We start from the raw sequence: 25,574 nt of genomic DNA on the forward strand, positions 1-25,574 counted from the left end.
TAGACACACGCTGGATTTCTGACAGATATACACTTTTGTTTCTGTACTTTTTTTGCCTTTACACTCACTCTAATAAAATGACATGTGTTTCATGGTACTTTATGATCTATTGACTAACTCTTATCAAACTTTATTAGTTATTGAGCAGTTTTTACTGCACTGTATCTGCCAATAATATCCCTTATCAAGCTCAGTTTCCTTTCATTTTAATTACATTCTATAGAGCATTGATAATCTTATCCCAACCTGGCTGCCAACTGCCATCTCTTTAGTGACTGCATACTACATTCCATGTGTTAGCCGTTGTTAAATAGTGAGATAACAGCTAATTATCACATGCTCTGCAGTACATTCTGTTTCAAGGCTCTTATGTAATGAGACATCCACAAATCATTGTAGCTTTGCATACCAAGGTTTACAAGCACAATTCTTTCTTTTTTTTCTCTTTTAAAGAAGAGATTATCTAAGCACTATTTGTATCTCAAAGTAATTTCAAGCATCTAGAATCCTTTGAAAACAAGATTTTTTAAATTGTTGCTATTTTCATTCCCTTTAAATTTCAGGTAAAAGCGTAAAGTATTTTACATACATACTTGGCAGTGTTTAGGGATTGCATTGTTCATTAATGCAATGCAATGTGCCCTTCGAAATGCTAGAAAATCTGACCAGTGAATTTCTTAGCACTGCCTCCTCCCTCCTTGCATCACAGTTTTCTCCTCCTCAGTCTCCTCCCTCCTTAAACATCAGCCTCATCCCTCCTTGCACATCATAGTCTTCTCCTCCTCAGCCTCATCCCTCCTTGCACATCATAGTCTTCTCCTCCTCAGCCTCCTTGCACATCATAGTCTTCTCCTCCTCAGCCTCCTCCCTCCTTGCACATCATAGTCTTCTCCTCCTCAGCCTCCTCCCTCCTTGCACATCATAGTCTTCTCCTCCTCAGCCTCCTCCCTCCTTGCACAGCATAGTCTTCTCCTCTCCAGCCTCCTCCCTCCTTGCACATCATAGTCTTCTGCTCCTCAGGCTTCTCCCTCCTTGCACATCATAGTCATCTCCTCTCCAGCCTCCCCCTCCTTGCACATTATAGTCTTCTCCTCCTCAGCCTCATCCATCCTTGTACATCATAGTCTTCTCCTCCTCAGCCACATCCCTCCTTGCAAATCATAATCTTCTGCGCCTCAGCCTTCTCTCTTCTTGCACATCATATTCTTCTGTTCCTCAGCCTTCTCCCTCCTTGCACATCATAGTCTTCTCCTCCTCAGCCTCCTCCCTCCTTGCACATCATAGTCTTCTTCTCTCCAGCCTCCTCCCTCCTTGCACATCATAGTCTTCTCCTCTCCAGCCTCCTCTCTCCTTGCACATCATAGTCTTCTCATCTCCATCCTCCTCCCTCCTTGCACATCATAGTCTTCTCATCTCCAGCCTCCTCTCTCCTTGCACATCATAGTCTTCTGCTCCTCAGGCTTCTCCCTCCTTGCACATCATAGTCATCTCCTCTCCAGCCTCCCCCCTCCTTGCACATCATAGTCTTCTCCTCCTCAGCCTCCTCTCTCCTTGCACATCATAGTCTTCTCCTCCTCAGCCTCATCCCTCCTTGTACATCATAGTCTTCTCCTCCTCAGCCACATCCCTCCTTGCAAATCATAATCTTCTGTTCCTCAGCCTTCTCCCTCCTTGCACATCATAGTCATCTCCTCTCCAGCCTCCCCCCTCCTTGCACATTATAGTCTTCTCCTCCTCAGCCTCATCCCTCCTTGCACATCATAGTCTTCTCCTCCTCAGCCTCATCCCTCCTTGCACATCATAATCTTCTGCTCCTCAGCCTTCTCCCTCCTTGCACATCATAGTCTTCTTCCTCTCAGCCTTCTCCCTCCTTGCACATCATAGTCTTCTCCTCCTCAGCCTTCTTCCTCGTTGCACATCATAGTCTTCTTCTCCTCTGGAAGTGTCTAATTATTCTCTATGATGGCCCAGCTCCTCCATCCATCCTTTTCACCTCCATATACAACCTTTTATGTAGCTGTCAGGGAAGAAGTATAGGAGAATACTACAGGGGTTAAGTAACAGTTTTGAGTCTGCTGAAGCTGCTGGCATGATTTTGCACTCTCCGGCTTTAGTGAATAAACCCCATTATGATATGTAAGTCTTTCATATTGTGCTAATATGCGGTGCATGCTAGCACATAATGCCATAAATCACCTCTGAGCACAGTTAGTTTTTCTCAGTTCTCAGAATTAGAGGAGGTGGGGGACAGATATAGCATTGGTTCAATGCTGCATCCACCAAGGTGAGTATATAATACTTCACATATAATATGAGAAGATATTTGTTGAAATTATTGGTCTGGTGACAGGATTTCTTTAGAAGACCATCTGAGCCTCAGTTGTAGCTTCTTGAACTCAGCTTTTTTTAAAGAATGGTGGAAACCAGCTAAACAATATACTGTATGTTCCTTTTGAGATACAGTTGAACCTCGGATTATGAGCATAATCCGTTCCAGGAGTATGCTCATAATCCAAAGTACTCGCATATCAAAGCGAGTTTTCTCATTGAAGTCAATGGAAACTAAAATAATTTGTTCCGCATTGACTTCAATGGGATGCAATACCAAATGCGGCCAAAGGTGGAGGGGTGCCAGAGAGCGTCGAAAACGTCTGAAAAGGCCCAAAAGACACTTTGACTAGTTTCCTGCGCCCCATACCTCAGGTCAAATGAGGTACTGCAGGCCTATTTAGCTTGAATTCTGCTCGTCTTGCGAGTCAACACTCGCAAACCAAGTCAAAATTTAGAAAAAAAAGTTGCTCGCAAATCAAAACGCTCTCAAACCAAGTTACTCTTAAACCAAGGTTCCACTGTATTTTGCATTGTGCTCAGTGAGAACAGCCTAATAGAAACAGGACTTAGATTGCCTCTTAAATGGCCCACTACTTGTACCCTAAGGCCTTGTACACACGACCGAACATGTCTGCTGAAACTGGTCCGCGGACCAGTTTCAGCAGACATGTTCGGTCGTGTGTACAGCCGAGCGGACAGGTTTCCAGCGGACATTTGTCCAGCCGACCGTTTTGCAGCGGACAAATGTTTCTTAGCATGCTAAGAAACATGTCCGCTGGAATCCTGTCCGTCGGACATGTTCGGTCGTCTGTACAGACTCACCGTACATGTCCGAGCGGCCGCCATCCCTCGCATGCGTCGAATCACTTTGACGCATGCGTGGAAGCATTGAACTTCCAGGGCCGCGCACGTCGCTGAGTCATCATCGCGGCGACGGCGCGGCCTCGTCCCCGCGTATCGTGTACGCGCGGATTTCTGTATGATGGTGTGTACAACCATTATACAGAAATCTCCGGCCGGACATGTCTGCTGAAAACGGTCCGGCGGACCGTTTTCAGTGGACTGTCCGGTCATCTGTACGAGCCCTAAGGCCTGGTTCACACCTATGCAGGTTACAGGTAATGCATATTCCAGGTGCATTTTTGCGCTTTTCAATACACGTTTTTAATCTGTTGAATACAATCTTCTGGTCCCTGGCCCTTTCCATAAAATGCACAGAAGTGAACGTGACCCATAGAAAACCATGTTAAATGGACTGTAGTGTGTTTCTGCCAAACTGAAAACGCACTAAAATATGCATAGTTATGAACCAGGCCTAACTGAAGGAAATATGAGCAGCAATTTGACCCTTGCTCTTGTGCCTGTCCACTCCTTCTCTGCATAGCTAATCAGAGTCAGCTAGTATAAAGCTTGGCTTTCTCTACTCAGTGGCAAGAAAAAAACCTTGTTAGAAATCCCACAGGGACAGTTGCCTCAGTACAGGTAATGATTTAAAATAGACTTGCATCAGAGATAAAATAATACAAAAGACCCAAACACAAGAAAAGTAACATTTTATGCAGTTCAGTTTCCTGAGGAATGCAAAAATATGTACATTATTATTAATATTATTATTATTATAATAATAGGATTTATAAAGCGCCAACAGTTTGCGCAGGGCTTAAGAAAAGGCAGACATTACAGTTAGGTTACAATTTGGTACGAGGGGAATGAGAAGGGCCTGCTCGTTAGAGCTTACAATCTAAGAGGGAGGGTCAATTGATACAAAAGGTAATAGCTGTGGGGGATGAGCTGATGGAGAAAGTAAAACAGTGTATTAGTTAGAAGCAGTATAGGCATCTTTAAAGAGAAGAGTTTTCAGGAATCTTCTAAAGATGGATAGATTAGGGGACAGTTGGACAGATTAGGTAGGGAGTTCCAAAGGATGGGAAAAGATGTGGGGGAATCCTGGAGTCGAGCATGGGAGGAGGTGACAAGGGAGCTAGAGAGCAGGAGGTCTTGGAAGGACCTAAGAGGGCGGCTTGGTTGGTATTTTGAGACTGGGTTAGTGATGTAGCTGGGGCAGTGTTGTGAATGGCTTTGTAAATTATTGTTAGTACTTTGAATTTTATTTGTTGGGTGAGTGGAAGCCAGTGGAGGGATTGGTGGAGGACATTGAACAGATGGTAAGGTGGATGAGTCTTGCAGCAGCACTTATTATGGACTGCAGTGGGGGTAGTGTATGTAAGAGTAATTCAATGAGTAGGGAGCTGCAGTGGTCGAGGCGAGAGATAACCAGGGAGAGAATTAGAAGCTTGGTGGTGTTATTGGTTAAAAAGGGGAATATTCTAGAGATGTTGCAGAGGCTAAGGCGGCATGATTTGCTGTGAGCCTGAAAGGACAGTTCAGAGTCTAGGGTTACCCCTAGCATCCTGGCATTTGGGGATGGACAGATAGTTGTGCTAATGATCTTGTGTCACGGGTGTACTTACCGAGGCCGAGATGCTGAGGGCGGCTCACCTTTGCGACCTGGCGCAATCCGCCCCCTGGAGTTGGGACAGAGGGGGGAAGGCGCAAGGAGGCACCGGTACTGTCAGTGAAGCTGAAGATTGGATATGTTCAGTAGTTTGAGCTGACGGTTGTTCACTGGAGTCAACAGTGGATCAGGCAACAACAGTCCGGGTGCAGAGAGCAGGAAGCCAGGGACAAAGACAGGAGGCAGGTCCGGGGTGCAAGCCGAAGGTCAGAGAATCCAAAGATGCAGGCCAGAGGTCAGGGGCAGGAGACAGCAGCAATCCAGGGACGTAAGCCAGGGGTCAGGTTCAGGAGAGAGAGCAGAGTCGTGAGGAAATCTGAGTCAAACAAGGCAGGTACAGCAACAGGAATCATAACAGGAGCTGATGACAAACCAGCAACCTGTCAAAGGACAGGAGCTGGTTTAAATAGGCCGGTCAGGCCTCTGATTGGTTCCGGGATGACAGCGTGCGTGCGCGCCCGTGCAGCGCAGCACTGTTCTACCGCGCATGTGCGGTATTCAGCGTCCAGCTAGGTTAGTTCGCTAACATCTTGACTGAGAAGTCAGGGAAAGAGGCTTGTGGGGGAGGAAGTATTATGAGCTTGGTTTTAGATAGATTCAGTTTGAGGAAGTGGCGTGACATCCAGGCTGATATGTCTGTTAGTAAATCAGTGATGTGTGAGGAGACTGATGGGGTGAGCTGAGGGGTAGAGAGATAGATTGGGGTGTCATCGGCAAATAAATGGTAGCGGAAGCCATGGGAGGCTATCAGCTGACCCAGGAAGAACATGTAGATCGAGAATAGTTGAGGTCCAGGGACAGAACCTTGGGGGGGGGGCCCCAACATTGAGAGGAGGAAGTGGAGTTGTAAGTGATACTGAAGGTGCGCTGAGATAGGTAAGATTCAAACTGATTCGAACCCTAGCTTTAGCTCTTGTGTCCATTTGTGTGTCCGATTGCAATGTCTGTACCCCGTGTTCCCACCGGCCAGTAATCTTGGTAATTGTGCAATTAATATTTTTCCTTTTTATCTTCTGCACCTTCTCTCTGGAGCCACTTTTCCGGTGGGGGCTTGATGATGTGTGCACCTTGCACGTTTGGCCCTTGGTCCCGGGGTAGCTGGTGCCCTCCATCTGCACCTAGATCTTCGGCTAATCGGCACCCCATTTGTGCTGGTCCCCTATGGTTGGGATGGACTTGGAGTTTTTCTCCAATCACCTTTGCTCCCCATCCTGTCACCAGCAGACAATGTCTAGTCCAGAGCTTTTGCATCCACGCTTTTGCACCTCATACAGGAGAGAAGATATCAGCACTTGTGGCCACCAGCCCCTCTACATACTGAGACGACATACTGTCTTTGAAAACTGACCCAGTCACGTATGTTCTGTTTGGGTGCTTCTTTGAACTTGAGCCCTATCATATACATGGCCTACTTTACTATCCTGTGAGCGATATTGACATATTGTCCTTTTACTCCAATTTTAGCTACTCTGAGATCCACTGCTCTAGCAGCACTGTGAATCTACCAGACCATCTTGCATTCTTGTTGTGTGCCTATGACTATACCTGGGACTTAGATCATCTAGGTAGGTGGTTATGTTAGCATCTGTTGATATAATGCTATTGCAGAACCATGATATGGAGATCAAATGATCTAATACATATTTTTTCTAATACTCTCTGTACTCACCATGGACCTTGTTGCACGCCTCAGCTGGCTGTTATGCGACTCACCAACAATGATCAGCTACAGATCATTATTTAACGTTCTATTCAATATAGAGCTGGGCTCTTTGTTATCATCCAACACATTCTAGGTATGTGTCTGTATGGCTGCTTAATGTGGCTTGAGTGGATTTTTACCCACACTTTGGATGTATCATATATACACTGGGTTAATTCTTTCACGCTCCCCCTAGTGACGCCATTGGATCCCAGCACATACAACTCCAGCTCCTCGTCTGGCATCCAGAGACCTTCTTATTTCCTTACTTTCATCACTTCAGTGCTTTTGTCTGTTTACTGCTTGGTGGTATCCTACATCATTCTTTTTTTTTTATGGGCTGACTGATGTTGAGTCATGGGTTCATGGCATTGTGATTATTACATCAACCATTCCATTCACTGTCGCAACTAATTGCAATGTAACTTGAAGAATATGTTTGTAATTGGCTCTTTACCTCACAGATTGTACTTACATTGATTGCAAAAAGGACTATTCCTGAAGAAGGAGTCAAGGCTACTGCGAAACACGTTGGTACTGTCAATGCAATTTTTCATGTAACTCTATTTACAATGCTGTTATGCTATGTTTAACATGGTGTGGTAATTTGTACTTTATTCCTTGAAGCCCTATATTCTATTTTATATATCTTTATCGTATATATATTTGAAATTTTTATGCAAATTTTGATACAATTGTAGAAAAGAATCAACTCCTGCAGGGCGGCATGTGGGTACCATCATCCCTTAATTACTAAACAATTGAAAAAAACTCAAAAGGAGTTGGGATTTTAAAGGCAACAAATAGTTAACTCAAAAATGTACAAAAAATATACAAATTTATTACAAAAAAAATATATAAATATTCCAAAATTCACAATACAGAATAGATGAAAAATTATAAATGATATAAGATTAGACAAGAAATGTTTATCCACCCCCATATGCCATCAGTCTTCTGGTGATGGTATTCCATGACGGACAGTATCTATGTCACATTTCTTGTCTAATCTTATATCATTTATAATTTCTATTCTGTATTGTGAATTTTGTAATATATTTTTTTTGTAATAAATTTGTATATTTTTGGTAAATTTTACTATTTGTTGCCTTTAAAATCCCAACTCCTTTTGAGTTTTTTTCAATTGTTTAATTTTGATACAATTAAACTTAAAAATCTTATAATTTTTGTCTATGTTTCTGTGCCTTTAAAGTCCCATTTCTCAAGGGGGAAACATTGGTTCCATATATAGGGATGTTGGCTTACAAAAACAGATAATATTACCTCCAATTTTTGTAAGATTCAAACCAACGGAGAGCACAGCCATGGAGACCAAGCTAATTTAGTTTTTTGAGAAAGAGGGGGTGATCAACTGTATCAAAGGCAGCGTAGAGGTTCAAGAGTAAGAGTACTGAATAATGACTTTTGGTTTTAGCTGTTAGTAAGTCATTTGTGGGAGAAATGGAAAGTTTTTAAATCATCTGAAAAAATTGTTCAAGGTATGACAGATATTGACAGGCGAGAAAATAAAAAGAAACAATAACAGTAATAAGGCACACAGATCCGGGTAGGAGGGAGGGGCGGGAATAAAAATAAAAATAAAAAAATAAGACGAGGCTAGTAACTATATTAAGCTTATATCTCCCCGAGGGGAAGAAGTGTACGATCATAAATGCCTGCGGAAAAAAAAATGATAAACATTGTATTTGCACCAGGAAAGAACATAAATATATCAAAGAGAGAGATTTTTTTTTTTTTACGAAGAAATAACCACATATGATGCAAAGCCATAAAAGAGATGCTATGGGCGGTTGTACCGTGAGCAAGTCTCCTTGTCCTCTGTTGGCGAGGTCCTTTGTTGGCGAAGTCTGAAGTGGGGGAAAAAAAAGTAAGTCATTTGTGAGTTTTAGGAGAGCAGCTTCTCTGGAGTGCTGTGGATGAAATCTAGACTGAAGGGGATCAAGAAGGTTATTCTCAGTGAGGTGGTCACTCAGTTGGCTGTAGACTAAACGTTCAAGGAATTTGGAGGCAAAAGGGAGTAAGTAGATGGGTCTTAGGTTATTACTAGGATTGGTGGGGTCCAGCGATCGCTTCTCGGCCTTTTGGCTAAGATCAAGTGTAGTAACTGTTCTTATCAGTTGCCAGTAGGTGGTGCTCTGCTGACTGTCCTGAGTACACAGCGAGGTGGAAAGGGATGGCGGTCGGCAGATGCTAAGCCTGCTGGCGTGGAGGCGGAGGCCTTCTGATTTGGACGGAGAGAGGCATGCGGTCGAAGCTGGAGGGCTGGGCCCCTGGCCTCTGGATTGGTGCAGTATACGCCCCTTTCAGTTTTTCGGTTGGGAAAGCCTGCCCCTTTTCGTTGTTATTGAGGGGAATTGGCCGGTACCGCCAAATGTAATTAGGTGGGAGCAATGGGAGCTGTTGAGGCTTGCCATTTTACCCTCTCCATTGGTTCCTACTTGTTCTGATACCTTCCTGACTGGGGTGGGCTGTGCCGGTTTGGACCGGGGGTCAGGGTCTGTTGAAAAGCCTATGGTCATGTGCCCCTGGAGTGGCAGTCCAGGGGTGCCGTAATCGCACTTGTGTTTTACCGGCACATTTGGTTTTTGGCACCTTGGTCACGTCACCATGTCACACTTTTTAACACCTGCCTCTAGGGCCGGGCCTTTTGACTAGGACCAGAGGAATTTTTGATTCCTGGCCAGAGGGCCGGCCATTGTATTACACAATGGTAACTTTTTCACTCTCCTCATCTTCCTTCTCCCCCATTTAATTTTTTATTTTTACCCTCTGTTTGTCACTTTTATGTTTTATTTTTGTTTGGTGTCACGTCTGTCACAGTGTGATGTAAGGGTGCCGGTCCTCGGGCCAGCCCTGAAAGTCTTGGGAGTGGGTGGACATGGCCTTCTGGCTTAGTTTGCCTGCTCTCATGGGGTCTCCCTTCGGGGGAGCCCCACCCAGTACTGGAAGGGTTCTGTTTCGGCAGACCCTCCAAGGAATGGGGTCTGTGTCGGCTTCGGCTGGACGGACCATGTGAGTACCTTAGTCCCTGTCAGGAGCCTAACGCCCCGGGGGATCAGGGTTGGGTCCTTCTTTATGGAGGACCAATTGACGTAAGCACCCGTCTGCACGTTTTTTGTCGCACCTCTTGATGTTGTGCACAATTTTATTTTTTCACCGGGTGGAGTTTTTGGGTGTGTTTTGCACGCCATAGGCTTTTCAATAGAAAAAATTGGTGGGGTCCAGCGAGGCATTTTTTGGAAGGTTGGGGAAGATGCCAGTAGAGAGGGAGAGGTTGAAGATATGAGTTAAAGAGTGTAGAATAGAGACAGAGGGTAACCAAATTAATTGAGAAGGAACAGGGTCCAGGGGCAGTAAGTTAGGTGGGCGTTAGAAAAGAGTTTAGTGACTTCCTCTATAGTAGCTATGTTAAACAAGAGTATTGATTGTGCAGGAGGACAAAGAGTGTAAAGTGAGGGAGATATCTGTAGAGCGGGGATCTCGAGATGAATTGTATCAATCTTATTTTTGAAGTGATTAGCAATCTCCTGGGCAGTGAGTAAGTTAGTGGGTGGAGGTAATGGAGGACGAAATAAAGCGTTGAAGAAAAGAGTTGATTGCGTGTGAGGGTGTTAATAAGAGTGATAAAATAGGTCTGTTTGGCAGTGTGGAGGCAGGATTGGTATTTTTGGAGGGCAGATTTATATTAGCTGAAATCTTGCTGTGATTTAGTCTTATGCCACAGATGCTCAAGAGTGCGGCTTGTTTTTTGAGGCTTCTGGTATTGTCTGTCTGCCAGGGTTGTAGCTGTTGGGGTCAGATTTTGTGTGTAGTGAGGGGTGCCAAGGTATCCAGAGTGGATGACAGTAAACTGTTGTAGATAGAAGTGGCCAAGTTGGAACAGGAAAAGGATGAGATTTTGTTGTAGAGACAATCTGTACCAGAAAAAAGAAAAGAAGGGTTAAGATGGCAAAGGTTTCTATGGGTAATTGTCTGGTAGTTGGAAGGCAAGGAGGAGGAAGACGAGGAGAGAGTGAAACCAATAAGGTGGTGATCAGAGAGAGGAAAAGGAGTGTTGGAGAGGTTACGCGTAGTGCATAGATAGGTCAAGGCAGTTGCCATCAGAGTAAGTAGACGCATGTGTTCATTGTTTTAGGTCAAAAGAGGAGGTAAGGTTCAGAAATTTTGTCACCAAGAATAATTGTTGGAATTTTGGAATAGAGTAAGTAGGGTAACCAGGCAGAGAGGTCATCAAGGAAGCGTGATACCGGTCCAGGAGGTCGATAGATCACAGCAATTTTCAACGAAACTGGAAAAAAATAGACAAATAAATTGAGCTTCAAATGAGGAGAGTGACAGAGAGGGGGTGGATGAAGAACCTGAAAAGTGCTTTAAAGGGACAGGGGAATTCCAACACCACCTCCTTTCCATCCACTAGGCCTGGGAGTAAGTCCAAAGGAAGCCACCATGGGTGAGGGCAGCAGGAGAAGGAAAGTCAGATCCTTGAAGCCAGGTCTCTGTAGAGTAGTTTAAGTAGGTTTAAGGAGTTTGTGATAAATAGGCCATGGATGGTGGGGAAACAAGAAGCTATCACACAAACTCATAGTCCTATAAAGGAGGGTAAACTCTGTAGGTCAGAATTCAGTAGTCTTCCCACAACTAATGTAAAATGGACATTCTAAGACATTTAAGTCAACAAGGCACACATTTTGGATAGAGAAATAAATTGGATCACAAGATACAGTATATGAAAGAGAGCATCTATGTTAAACTGGAACATTCATCCCTATACAGGGGTAAGGCCTTCAACATCATCTGTCACCTGCTTTAATATCCCTACCCTGATGATCTCCCAACAATTCACACCTTCAGCCATGTAACTTCAACAATTATCACATGTCCCAGACTACATGGCACTTTTACACTTCCCACTTGTTTTTCTTACAATCAACCCCTGCCTTCAAACATTCCATGGTGATTGAGTTATTAGCCATGAAGCCATAAATGCTTGGGTATGTTTTTAACATTCATTCCTGTGGGCTGAACAAGAGAAAATAGAGCAGTGGCCTATTTAGACTTTAACGCTATCTATACATCGCTAAAACTTCAGCCGATTAAGCAGGAATTGTCCAAAATGTGTGCTTGGATGGCCCTATTGTCACCAACTGGTACAAACTTAATGTGGTTGTAAAGTCAGAAGGTTTTTTATCTTAATGCATTCTATGCATTAAGATAAAAAGCCTTCTGTGTGCATCAGCCCCCCTAATACTTACCTGAGTCCCATCTCGATCCAGCGCAGTTGGATGAGAGACTCGGCTACCGAGGACTCTCCCTCCTCATTGGCTGAGATAGCAGTGAAGCACCATTGGCTCCCGCTGCTGTCAAAGTCAGTGAGCCAATCAGGAGAGAGAGGGGGCCACGGCTCCGTGTCTGAATGGATCCACAGAGCTGCGGCTTGGCTCAGGTGACCCATAGCAAGCTGCATGCAGTGGTGACACTCAACAGGAGGGAGTGTCAGCGAGGGACCCGAGAAGAGGAGGATCTGAAAGGCTCTGTGCAAAACCACTGCACCGAGCAGGTAAGTATAACATGTCTGTTATTTTTAATAATAGAAAAAAACAAGACTTTAGTATTACTTTAAATACAAAAAAAGGCGAAAATAGGTGAAATAGTATCCGCAGAAAAGTGACAGCATCCATTCAGGTGCAGCAACTGTCTGGATATTCTGCAGATGCTGCAGATGTGTGAATACAACAGCCAGCACTATAGACTCGTCCATCTATACCAGCCATTCTCAAGTTGGGTTCCCCCAGAGGTTACTAGGGATTCTTTGAGCTGTGGCCGATTGGCCTCTGACCTGATAGCGCCTACATAATTCTGAGTTCACCGCCCCTCTGCAGAGTCAGCAGCATGACACCAGTGATCTTTTTAGCTCCCTGTAAGCGTGACATCCGAAGGGGAGCATTCATTTCACTGACTACCAATTCTATCAACTGCCTGATTAATTTGTTTTAGTTTGGGCTCCCCGAGACCTGGAAAATATTTCAAGGGTTCCTCTGGGGTAAAAAGGTTGAGACTGATTTACGCTTTTTTGCTTGGATGAGGGAATTGAGTAACATCTCTTGTTTAGCCCGCTGGGCTGTACGAGAGAAATCTACAAGTGTATGGCTAGGATAAGGGCTCTTTTTGTATGAACTTTAATGAATAGCTGTATCAATAGTGGGTAAGAATGTTAGATAGCCTCTAACCAAGAGGAAACAAATCCCCGAATTGTTAATACTGGATGAGCATAATTGCCTAAGGTGCTGTTCTCTTCTGGAATGTAAGCGGCTCACATTCTCTACATTCCTTGAAATGCACTGTGGGTCCCTCCAGACCTCAATGGGTTACTGTAGTTTACTTTAATCCTTTAAAAAAAACAAATGCCAAATTAAAGAGTCAGAAATGGAGAGATGGGGTGGCGGCTGGTTGGTAGTCAGAGCATGTATAAGAAAGGAGATTCCACTATTACAATTCCTTTTGTTGATGATCACTTGGCTGGCTAAGCCTTAGTACACTAGTTAAGACTTACATCTTGCTAAACACAAAAAAAAAAAGCAGTATGCATAGTAAGCAGAGATCAGCCATTAAAGCTGCCCATAGATGGGCAGAATTTCGAACAAAAAACCTTAGGAAAAAAAAGTTAAGAAATTATGTAAATTTTTCATTATTGGTTCAAATTGATGTTCGTTTTCAATCGCAGTCATGATAGCCTTCGAAAGGAGCAGCTTGGAAGCTTTTTCTCAAACTAATTTCTAACAGCGGATGTAGTTTTCATTTGATAAAATCCTTTCTAAAATCAAATGTTAAAAGTAGGGTTGCCCCGATACCACTTTTTTAGGACAAGTAACGATACTTTTTATCAAGTACTCGCCGATACCGATTACCGAAACTTTTTTTAAATCTCATGTGACAGTTAGTGATGTCGCGAACCTAAAATTTTGCGTTCGCGAACGGCGATTGCGAACTTGCGCATATGTTCGCGAATGCGCGAACCAGGCGAACCGCCATAGACTTCAATGGGCAGGCGAATTTTAAAACCCACAGGGACTCTTTCCGGCCACAATAATGATGGAAAAGTTGTTTCAAGGGGACTAACACCTGGACTGTGGCATGCCGGAGGGGGATCCATGGCAAAACTCCCATGGAAAATTATGTAGTTGTCGCAGAGTCCGTTTTTAATCCATAAAGGGCATAAATCACCTAACATTCATAAATTGTTTGGAATAACGTGCTTTAAAACATCAAGTATGATGTTATATCGATCAGGTAGTGTAAGGGTTAGGGTTAGGGTTACAGATAGGGTTAGGGTAACAGATAGGGTTAGGGTAACAGATAGGGTTAGGGTTAACCCTAACCCTATCTGTAACCCTAACCCTATCTGTAACTCTAACCCTACCCTAAACCTAACCCTGTCTGTAATAGGGTTAGGGTTCACAGTGACAGACCAAACTCTGACAGATCAAACTCCCTGTTTAACGCACCGCAAACACATGCAAACAGTCCATTTGCACAACCGCAAACTCCCCATTTACACAAGGTTGGATACCAAGCTAGCCATGTCCCCTTCCTTGTCCTCACTGACGTCAATGAACGTTTTGGAGATTGCAGGTGATGGGGGGTTTTCAAAGCCTATGGTCGTTCAGTGACAATTAAGTGACCCAGAAAACAATGATTCTGCAGTGTGGGCCCATTGTTGGCCTAGTAGGCTTTAATGATCACCTTATCACAAAGAAAATTAATGTTTTTTCTATGCAAAACTTGAGAGGTGCCCGAAGCTGAGCTGGAGGAGGATGGTGTGTCAAGGTTATGAGCAGAAGCTGTAGAAGATTGGGTGTCCTGTGTTAGCCAGTCAACTATGTCCTCAGAACTTTTCGAGTTAGGGAAATCTATGCGTAACTGATTCTCTGAATCAGGCGCATAGATACGACGGCCCGCACTCAGAGATACAACGGCGTATCTGGGGATACGCCGTCGTATCTTGTATCTGAATCCGGGCCCCTGTCTTGTTCGTAACCAAGGGACTGCCTGTATACAGCCTTCTCCTCTCCCCTGGACAAAACAAGCACAAACTTGAATTATTATTTTTTTTGCCCAGATTAGTTTATAAACACTGTGTAAATATATATATCTCAATTCTTTTTTCACAGGTGTTTTTCTTTGAAAAATAAATTGGAGCTATGTTATATGGCCGTCTTATCATCCCAGGAAATGATTTTAACCTTCCCAGTATATTACCCAATTGCTCTGCTCATTGTGCTTTGTGTTTGTCTTTCACAGGAATGCAATGGGTAATTATACAATAATTACAATCATGCAGATATGATCTATTGGTCCAAGTAGGTTACGGTACAACGCGGTTATTTTGCAATAGCTTGGGAGGAGTTTTTCAACTTCTCACAATTATACTGGAATTGTGGAATGACAGTGCTGTAACAGTGTAAAGCTGGCCATAGATGGATCGATATCTGGCCAGTTCGATTGGGACTGGCCGAACTTCCATCAACGTGTGGCCATCTCAGGTCAACAGAAGTCAATTGTTTGATCAACTTTAGTCAAAGGGACATGTTGGGAAAACTTTTCTCAATCGGTGCATTCTGAGTCTGACAGCTGTGGGTACTGCTGTCAGAATACAACACCAGTAGCTGGATTCAAATAGACCGCCGCATCTTTGCGGCGGCGTAGCGTATCGTATTTACACTACGCCGCCGTAAGTTAGCTAGGCAAGTACTGTATTCACAAAGTACTTGCCTGCTAAGTTACGGCGGCGTAGCGTGAATAGGCCGGCGTAAGCGTGCCGAATTCAAATGAGGATGTGGGGGCGTGTTTTATGTAGATTAACTGTGACCTGACGTGATTGACGTTTTTTACGAACGGCGCATGCGACGTCCGTGTACATATCCCAGTGTGCATTGCGGCAAAGTACGCTGCAAGGACGTATTGGTTTCGACGTGGACGTAAATTACGTCCAGCCCTATTCACGGACGACTTACGCAAACAAAGTAAAATTTTCAAATTTCGACGCGGGAACGATGGCCATACTTAACATTACTAGTCCAGCTATTTGATGGAATAACTTTACGCCTGAAAATACCTTTACTGCGAAGGGCGCAGGTACGTTCGTGAATAGGCGTATCTAGTGATTTACATATTCTACGCCGAACGCAATGGAAGCGCCACCTAGCGGCCAGCCTAAATATTGCACCCTAAGATACGACGGCGCAAGCCATCGTATCTTGGATAGGTTTAAGTGTATCTCAGTTTGAGAATACACTTAAACTCGGCGCAGATTCCGAGTTTGGTCGGCGTATCTACTGATACGCCAGCCTAACTCTTTATGAATCTAGCTACAGGGATTCTTCCCTCCACCTCGTTTGAGTGAATGGAGAAATCTATGTAATTTTTTTTCCAAACTGCTGACTGTAGGTAGGGATGTGATGGCCCTCTCTTGTTCGCACCCAAAATGGGCTATGGACCGTGGGATTTGTATTGTACATAGAGCAGTGCACATGACTGCAATTGATGTACACTGCTCATTCCAAAAAAGTGGAAGTGAGGGGGCAAAAGGAAAGGTTCAGACTTCAGAGGCTGGAGGATATTACATGGAGACAGAAAAACACAGTTAAAAATGATTTCATTAAAAAAAATTTACAGGGCCATTAAGTAGTGGATGTGTAATTTTTGGAGAATAAGGATATTGTTTAGTGTTAATTTAATGTATCCCTCTTTTTGATCTGATGATTAAACCTCAGAAAAAGTGAATGATTTCCAGGCTAAGACTGCAGGTAATCAGTGGCTGCGTGGGCAGCCACGAAAAGCTGCAGCCGCCATTTAATTTTTTTTTGCTAGAAAATTACTTGGAACCCCCAAACATTATATATATTTTAGCAGAGACCCTAGGGAATAAAATGGCAATAGCTGCAATATTTTATGTCACATTGTATTTGCCCAGCGGTCTTTCAAATGCAATATTGTGGGGAAAAATACACTTCAATGAAAAAAAAAAAAAAACAGTAAAGTTAGCAAAATGTTTTTGTTTTAATGTGAAAGATGATGTTACGCCGCGAGAATCATGAGAGAATCGTGATCTATCTTCGAAGCAAAAAAATTGTGATTCTCATTTTAGCCAGAATCGTGCAGCTCTAGTCAGGGGAGGGCTGGGCCAGGGGGCAGGGTGGCAATTGCCTCCCAGGCCGACCTAACTTTTGTTTAAAATGCCCGCTACCATTTTATTTTTTATTCTGGTCTTGGAAGTCGGGCCGACCACTAGCTGTTGCATTCCAGGGAGTTGTAGTCCTCAAGCTCCCGGTGGGTGGAAAATAGAGCAGGGCAGAGGAAACTACAACTCCCTGGGACTGCATTCTTGGAAGTAGGCAGAGGCAGGCCATGCCAGGGAGTCGGGACACAGGGCTGCAGGGCTGGGTGCTCGCTGCAACTTGACCCCAGGACCAGAAGCGTTACCCCCCCCCAGGAGGCCGTGGCGTGCAAGGACCTGCTGAGCTGAGATCACTGTGGTGAGAGACCCTGACACCCCTAGATGACACCCCATCTCCCCCCCATACACCCCATGTAACCTTCCCCAGAGATCAGGCTGCATTGATGGGCACTGGAGTTGGCTGCCCTAATGGGCACTGATGAGGCTGCATAAAAAAACGAGATGGCCAATGGACGGTGAGCTGATTCAGCGGTTCAATGGGCCACTTGACTGGACTTGCCCCCCAGGCCAATGGCTACCAGCCCTCCCCTGGCTCTAGTCAATGTTGATAATCATTTCCCATATCCCTGTATATTGTGTTCACTAAGATGTACGTCCTAGAGTCTTTTAAAAATATCCATACTCCCCACTGACACCACCAACTCTGGGATCCCCATTGAGGTATCTGTATACTGCTATCATATCTCCTCTCAAGCGTTTCTTCTCCAGGGAGAACACATTCAGTTCTTGAAGTCGTTCCTCGTAATTGAGGTCCTCCAATCTGCCTACCAATTTAGTTGACCTTCTCTGGACTCTCTCCAGCTCCACCATGTCCCTCCTGAGGACTGGTGACCAGAACTGGATGGAATACTCCAGATATGCCTGGACCAGAGATATATAAAGTGGCAATAAATCATTTTATCCCTGAAGTAAATTCCCCTTTTTACACAAGCCAATAGTCTGCTGGCTTTGCTTGCTGTAGCTTGACTTTGCCTGCTATACACACTGTCACACCAAATTCCGACTGTCAAGAACGCGGTGACGTACAACACTACGACGAGCCGAGAAAAATTAAGTTCAATGCTTCCGAGCATGCGTCGACTTGATTCCGAGCATGCGTGTTTTTTTTCTCCGTCGGAGTTCCATAAAGATGAACGGAATTTCCAATAGAAATTGTTTTCGTCATAAAAAAAAGAGAACATATTCTCTTTCTAATTCCATTGGAATTTTCGAAGGAATAACTCAGATGGGGCACACACATGATCGGAATATCAGATGAAAAAATTCCATCTGACTTTTTCCATCGGAAATTCCGATCGTGTGTATGGGGCATAAGTCTGTCTTCTACCAGGACTCTTTGTTACTTTTTTTTTTAATTAATAAAAACGATTGAAACAGCTGTTTACAATTTTCTTGCTTGATAGTGTCAATTAGCTTTATAAATATCCCTATGGATGAGCATAACTTTTCAACCAGAAAAATCATTATGATAAACCATGTCAAAGTAATTTGCATGACTGAAACATTACTCAGAAATTTGCACGAGAACTCATAGGACTATAAAACACTGGTGTTTCATAAATATTTTCTGACTTTGGCAAATCCTTCTTCTCCAGCTTAAAAAGATCTGTAAAATGACTTAAATTGAGAACTGAAATGCCTTGGCGCTTTTGGATTTTTGTTCCTCGGAATGAGGTAACAGTGGTGCTGGCCGTTAGTAACAAAATACAAATAATGGAACCTGCTCTGTGGGCGATCGTAACGGCTTAGCTAGAAGTGAAAAACAGACTAATGACAATCCAGGGCGCTAAACCCAGTCACTTACATAATATTAAGTGATACTGAACTCTGGTTTAATAAAAAGCGAATCAGGTAGGTATTCTTAACCACTTAAGGACCGGACCAATATGTTGCTAAATGACCCAAGGGGTTTTTACAATTCGGCACTGCGTCGCTTTAACAGACAATTGCGCGGTCGTGCGACGTGGCTCCCAAACAAAATTGGCGTCCTTTTTTCCCCACAAATAGAGCTTTCTTTTGGTGGTAATTGATCACCTCTGCGGTTTTTATTTTTTGCGCTATAAACAAAAATAGAGCGACAATTTTGAAAAAAATGCAATATTTTTTACTTTTTGCTATAATAAATATCCCCCAAAAACATATATACAATTTTTTTTCCCTCAGTTTAGGCCGATACGTATTCTTCTACCTATTTTTGGTAAAAAAAAAATCGCAATAATCGTTTATCGATTGGTTTGCGCAAAATTTATAGCGTTTACAAAATAGGGGATAGTTTTATTATTATTTTTTTTTTTACTACTAATGGCGGCGATCAGCGATTTTTTTCGTGACTGCGACATTATGGCGGACACTTCGGACACTTTTTCACAGCAAAAAATGCATTTAAATTGCATTGTTTATTGTGAAAATGACAGTTGCAGTTTGGGAGTTAACCACAGGGGGCGCTGTAGGAGTTAGGGTTCACCTAGTGTGTGTTTACAACTGTAGGGGGGTGTGGCTGTAGGTCTGACGTCATCAATCGAGTCTCCCTATAAAAAGGGATCACTCGATCGATGCAGCCGCCACAGTGAAGCACGGGGAAGCCGTGTTTACATATGGCTCTCCCCGTTCTTTAGCTCCGGGGAGCGATCGCGAGGGGGCGGCTAGAAACGAATAGCCACGCCCTCGTCCCGGATTGCTCCTGAAGCCACGGGAACCGCCGCATGTACTGGGGGGGGGGGTCCTGATCGGACCCCCGACCCACGTCAAGCAGAGCACGTACAGGTACGTACATGTGCCTGTCCGTGCCATTCTGCCGACGTAAATGTACATGCAGTGGTCCGGAAGTGGTTAAAGCAGAGTGGCACCCAGAAGTGGAACTTCTGCTTTAAGGACTCCTAACCCCCTGACATGCCAAATTTGGCATGTCATTTTTTTGGGGGGGGGGGTACCTATTTTTGACAGGTACCCAGCTCCCACTTCCGCTCGAGCCACCTAGACGACTCAAGCGGAAGTTCTCCTCTCCTCCTCCCTCCCTGCAATCTTTTGGTAGGTCCCAGAAGATTGCCCGGCCATTGAGAAGGCGCAGCGTGACTCATGCAGAGCACACTGTCACAGTCGGGTGCCCACACTTGTGATGCCGGCTCCAAAGAGAACTGAGGGGGGGAACCGGGGGTTAGGGCGGCCATATTGTTGGATCCTGGGACAGGTGAGCGTGTGTTTATTAAAAGTCAGCAGCTACACTTTTTGTAGCTGCTGACTTAATAAACACAAAACCGAGTGGAACTCCACTTTCATTTCAAAAAGCACATTCTATTGCCATCATCCTCCTTCAGATTCCTTTGTTTGCTGCTGTGATCTGACTCCCTGTTAGAGGGTGGCTACATTCGTCCTCCGTGGTTCCATTGTATGCAGGAACGTTGTCACCCTCTTTTGCTCGCTCCCAAGGTGGACTTGGAACTATGAGATTTGTAGTGTGCCTAGAGCAGTGCCATACATGGGCATCTGCTGAAATTTTTTCAGAGGGGGGCGCTTCGGCAGCGGCGATACAGTCGCATTTTACCCTTTCTTCGACCGCTAGCGGGGGTTAAAAGCGTACCCCCCCCCACGGTAAAATGTAAAAACTCCCCACTGTGCCCCCTGCATCTTTCAATATCTCTTTGTCACTACTATGTACCCTCTCCACAACTGCACCTCTGGACCCCTTTACATTACACAGCACCCCACAGCTCTGGACCCCTTCACATTACACAGCACCCCACAGCTCTGGACCCCTTTACATTACACAGCACCCCACAGCTCTTGTCCCCTTTACATTACACAGCACCCTGCATCACTGGACCCCTTTACATTACACAGCACCCTGCATCACTGGACCCCTTCACATTACACAGCACCCCACAGCTCTTGTCCCCTTTACATTACACAGCACCCTGCATCACTGGACCCCTTTACATTACACAGCACCCTGCATCACTGGACCCCTTCACATTACACAGCACCCTGCATCACTGGACCCCTTCACATTACACAGCACCTCTTTCCCTTGACTGAAACACTAAACTATATTGACAGTATATTTATTTCAGGTCTAAAAGAGGACAGGCACTCCTAATTAGAGGGCGGAGCGTTGCAGTCACCGCTTAAATCGTCCCCAGGGCCAGTTCGGCCCTGCTCCTGGCTCTCCCTGGCAATTTCAGGGGGGCAAACGACCCCCCTTGCCCTATGGAGCGGATGCCCATGGTGCCATATCTCCCAACTGTTACCCATTTGAAGGAACTGCCATTCTTTAAGAACAAAATCCCTCGTACAGCCTCAGTTGTCCCTCTATTTGTTCTGATAGCTATGAAAATGTACTATTCAACTACTAAAAGTGTTATTCTGCACTAAACCCTATCTCTTCATTATCCTGCTATTTTGAAAGGCTGTATAAGAGAAAAGTAATGGTGGAAAAAAATATACACTATGTTGTCAAAAGTATTGGGACACCTTTCTTTACACCAAGGGTGCCCAATTAGTGGCCCACGGAGCCCTCTGATGTGGCCCGCGACCTCCTGCTCTGGGGTGGTGGTTTGACAAGCCCAGATCGCAGGTTGCTGACCCGTCATCCCAGAGCTTCAGTGTTGTGAATGAAGCCGGGGGTAGAGAAAGCAAGCAGCTGCAGAGCCACATAAGCCAATGCTTCCTGTATAGCGCCAACTTCTGTCACAATCATTACCAAATGCACTCTGCCTGGGACCGCAACAGCCGGGGCCTTACGGAAATCACAGTGGCCCAGATTCAGCATAGCTTGCGCTTTATTTGCGTGGGCACAGGGCAACGATTTTGCCCTGCGCCCACGCAAATATTTTGCGCTGCCCTCGATTCACGGAGCAGTAGCTCCGTGAACTGCGAGGGCGCGCCGGCAAATTTGCCCGGCGTAAGCGCGCGCAAGTTAAATGATCCCGCCGGGGGCGGGAAAAATTTAAATTAGGCGCGCGCCCGCGCCGAGCGTACAGCGCATGCTCCGTCGGGAAACTTTCCCGACGTGCATTGCGGCAAATGACGTCGCAAGGACGTCATTTGCTTCAAAGTGAACGTGAATGGCGTCCAGCGCCATTCACGAAGCACTTACGCAAACGCCGTGAAATTCAAATTTCACGGCGCGGGAGCGCCGGCTATACTTTAGCATTGGCTGCCCCTACTATTAGAAGGGGCAGCTCTGCGCTAAAGTACCCGTACGGAAACTCCGTACCTGGCTTGCGCGGGGCCCGCGCAAGCTTGTGAATCAGTGGTAGTATGCAATTTGCATACTACACGCTGATACACAATGGGAGCGCCCCCTAGCGGCCCCCGCAAGAATGCAGCCTAAAATCTGCGAGGCATAAGAGCCTTATGCCGCGCAGATTTTAGGCTGCAGCCGGTGTAACGAGGTTCCTGAATCAGGAGCACTCGTTACACCGGAGCAAGTCAGCAATTGCGCCGTGTAACCTATGGTTACATGGGCGCAATTGCTTTCTGAATCTGGGTAGATCTGTTTTGCAGTGGTTACTGGGCTTCTTTCTGAAGCACAGTGGACCTGAAGGTTACCTGCACTGAGCCATAGACTTCTGTTACCTGTGGGTTTGGTGGGCTTTCAGACAATGCACCACACATGCAGGATATAATAGAAGTCTATGGCAAATTGCAGCTAATTTGCCGGAAAGTCACAGCTGCATGAGTGTGAAAGCAGCCTTAGAACCCAATCAGACCCTCCATTCACCTCTATGTCCATTTACCCCCACTTACCTCCAAACTGATCCGCTAAAAACAAAAACAGAAGGGGATCCGTCCCATTCTGTCCTTTGCTGATTGAATTGAAGGGCCCATAGTGTAGAGTGGGCTGTGTCCGTGTCTGTTCAGCATATGCAGGGTGGACACAGACCTGTCATCTGCCCATTCCACTCATTTTGGCCCACGGCCGGTTACCAAGACGCTTCAGTGGCCCTCGCTCTTCAAAAGGTTGGGCACCCCTGCTTTACACGCACATGAACTTTAATGGCTTCCCGATCTTAGTCTGTAGGGTTCAATATTAAGTTGGCTCACCCTTTGCAGCTATAAAAATCTTCTGGGAAGGCTGTCCACAAGGTTTAGGAGTGTGTCTGTGGGAATGTTTGACCATTCTTCCAGAAGCACATTTGTGAGGTCAGCCACTGATGTTAGAAGGCCTGGCTCACAGTCTCCACTCTAATTCATCCCAAAGGTGTTCTATCGGGTTGCGGTCAGGACTCTGTGCAGGCAGTCAAGTTCCTCCAATCCCATACTCGCTCATCCATGTCTTTATGGACCTTGCTTTGTGCACGGGTCCAAATCATTTGGTGGAGGGGGGATTATGGTGTGGGTTTTTTTTTTTTTTACAGGGGTTGGGATGGCCTCTTAGTTCCAGTGAAGGCGTCAGCATACCAAGACATTTTGGACAATTTCATGCTCCCAACTTTGTGGGAACAGTTTGGGGACGACCCCTTCCTGTTCCAACATGACTGCGCACCAGTGCACACAAAGCAAGGTCCATAAAGACACGGATGAGTGAGTTTGGGGTGGAGAAACTTGACTGGCATGCACAGAGTCCTGACCTCAAGATGATATAACACCTTTGGGATGAATTAAAGTGGAGACTGTGAGACAGGCCTTCTCGTCCACATCAGTGCCTGCGCTCACAAATGTGCTTCTGGAAGAATGGTCAAACATTCCCATAGACACACTCCTAAACCTTGAGGACAGCCTTCCTAGAAGACTTGAAGCTGTTCTAGCGGCAAAGGGTGGGCCAACCCAATATTGAACCCTATGGACTAAGACTGGGATGCCATTAAACTTCACGTGCGTGTGTATATATAGTGTATCTGGTTATAACCATTTATTTTTGGGATATACAATCGTAATGGTCTGCATAATTGGGGGCATGGCATTGGGGTGTCCATTGTCTAACATCATTGTGCTAAAAAGTGTCCCTTTGTCTCATCCCCGAAAGTTGGGAGGTATGCAGTGCATGTGACCAAAACTAATGCGCACTGCTTGTTCCACATAAACAGAACTGTGAGGGAAAATGAGAGGTTTGGGAGCTCAAGGAGGATTATACAAAGAAGCAGAAAATCATTGTAATATAATATGTTCATAAAAAATATCATTACAGGGCCAGTAGTGGATGTGTAAAGCGCATTAGAGGCCATTCAGCCTTCATTTTAGGCACAGGAAGAAAGGCATGATGTCTGCACTGTATCTGGGCGGAGCTCAGAGAGCAAATAATAATAATAATAATAATAAAACTTGTCTGAATTGCAGCAGTGAGTAAAAAACAAAGCACACCTCAAATGTATTGTTGAGCTGGAACACTTGTCTACCAACTTTGTTTACAACCAGCGGCGGGTAGAAAGCAAAGTTTATATTTGTTCACCAGGCGATGGGCTCTCTTATGAAGTGATTTGGGCAGCATTAACTCTTCCACACCCCAACAAAGGTAATACCCCTCTGGCCTGACAGCCACCCTCCCGGCACAGCCACCCTCCCGGCACAGCCACCCTCCCGGCACAGCCTCCCTCCCGGGACAACCACTCTCCCGGTACAGCCTCCCTCCCGGTACAGCCACCCTCCCGGTACAGCCTCCCTCCCGGTACAGCCACCTTCCCGGTACAGCCACCCTCCCGGTACAGCCTCCCTCTCGGTACAGCCTCCCTCTCGGTACAGCCACCCTCCCGGTACAGCCTCCCTCCCGGCACAGCCTCCCTCCCGGGACAACCACTCTCCCGGCACAGCCTCCCTCCCGGCACAGCCTCCCTCCCGGTACAGCCACCCTCCCGGCACAGCCACCCTCCCGGCACAGCCTCCCTCCCGGTACAGCCACCCTCCCGGTACAGCCTCCCTCTCGGTACAGCCACCCTCCCGGTACAGCCACCCTCCCGGTACAGCCTCTCTCCCGGTACAGCCACCCTCCCGGTACAGCCTCTCTCCCGGTACAGCCACCCTCCCGGTACAGCCTCTCTCCCGGTACAGCCACCCTCCCGGTACAGCCACCCTCCCGGTACAGCCTCTCTCCCGGTACAGCCACCCTCCCGGTACAGCCACCCTCCCGGTACAGCCTCCCTCCCGGTACAGCCACCCTCCCGGTACAGTCTCTCTCCCAGTACAGCCTCCCTCCCACTACAGCCTCTCTCCCAGTACATGTACACAGTCACAAAATATTCCAACTGCACACCTTCCAGGAAAATGGCCAATAAGTAAAAGGGTGCTGAAACGATCACCAGCTGGGAACCGGAAAGCAAATCATGTATACATATTCGCCAGCACACCAAGGATCATTGAAAAAACGTCCAAAAATTTAATGCATAATAGCGATCCAAAAAGCAACGTTTCGAGGTCACGCAGGACCTCTTCCTCAGGCAAAAGACAGTACAGTCTCTCTCCCAGTACAGCCTCTCTCCCAGTATAGTCTCTCTCCCAGTATAGTCTCTCTCCCAGTACAGTCTCTCTCCCAGTACAGTCTCTCTCCCAGTACAGTCTCCCTCCCAGTACAGTCTCTCTCCCAGTATAGTCTCTCTCCCAGTACAGCCTCCCTCCCAGTACAGTCTCTCTCCCAGTACAGTCTCTCTCCCAGTACAGTCTCTCTCCCAGTACAGTCTCCCTCCCAGTACAGTCTCTCTCCCAGTATAGTCTCTCTCCCAGTACAGCCTCCCTCCCAGTACAGTCTCTCTCCCAGTACAGTCTCTCTCCCAGTACAGTCTCTCTCCCAGTACGGCCTCCCTCCCAGTACGGTCTCTCTCCCAGTATAGTCTCTCTCCCAG

General features: G+C 45.8%; 1 pseudogene; it reads left to right on the plus strand.

Annotated features, from left to right (window-relative positions):
* Positions 1–8,634: 8,634 nt before the first annotated feature.
* Positions 8,635–8,763, plus strand: LOC120929973 (annotated as a pseudogene).
* The last annotated feature ends 16,811 nt before the right edge of the window (positions 8,764–25,574 follow it).

This window comes from Rana temporaria, chromosome 2 (genome assembly GCF_905171775.1).
Source record: "Rana temporaria chromosome 2, aRanTem1.1, whole genome shotgun sequence".
Lineage (NCBI taxonomy): Eukaryota > Metazoa > Chordata > Amphibia > Anura > Ranidae > Rana > Rana temporaria.